At 30.0% G+C, this 751-nt stretch overlaps 1 pseudogene; it reads left to right on the forward strand.

Moving 5' to 3' along the window:
• The first annotated feature begins 182 nt into the window (after positions 1-182).
• LOC119590459 overlaps positions 183-751 on the forward strand; it is a 9,011-nt pseudogene continuing 8,442 nt past the window's right edge.

The raw sequence follows: 751 nt of genomic DNA on the forward strand, positions 1-751 counted from the left end.
ACGCTGTGGTCTGTATCGAGCAAACTTTAAAACTGCACGGACAAAAAAAAACTGTACCCTAGTTGGTGGAAGTAGCGTGTCCAGTGACAGGTGACCAAAGACACTTGAAGGCAGCCGAATGAGACCTCACGACATCGAATGCATGAAGTATGTGAAGACATGCGTGCGCGTGCTGCTACAAAATGAAATTATATCCAAAGACTGTGCATGTTAGTGTTATAGTGTTGTGTGATTATTATGATAGTGTTGTTATGATTGTAGTTTGTTGTGGTGTGTGTTAGTGTGATTTTGTGTATATGTGTGTCTTAAGAAAAGCTTCAACTGGATAGCCGAATATATATAATATTGTTTACTCAATGAAGGCAAACATTAAGTGAAAACTGCTTGCAAGTATACAGTTGATACCAACTTGCATAAACTATTATATATCCAATAATATATATTTATCTGATATTATATCATGTTTGGTAAGTTATTAAAAGCATTATGATATTAATATTTATAGTACTTTATATACTATAGAAAGGTTAATTTAGATACATATATTATAAAACATATAAATATATATAATAATTCTACATTATATTATGATATACAAGTATTATTATTTTGCTATATCATTACATATAATATGATATCATGTGATAGAATATAGCTACTGAATTAGTGATCAGGTTTTATATGAACTATTTATCGATTGACTTCATAAGTACTGTTAATTTACATAATATGCTATGTAAGGGAAAACAGT

The sequence above is a fragment of the Penaeus monodon genome, chromosome 27 (assembly GCF_015228065.2).
Source record: "Penaeus monodon isolate SGIC_2016 chromosome 27, NSTDA_Pmon_1, whole genome shotgun sequence".
In the NCBI taxonomy this organism is placed as follows: Eukaryota; Metazoa; Arthropoda; class Malacostraca; order Decapoda; family Penaeidae; genus Penaeus; species Penaeus monodon.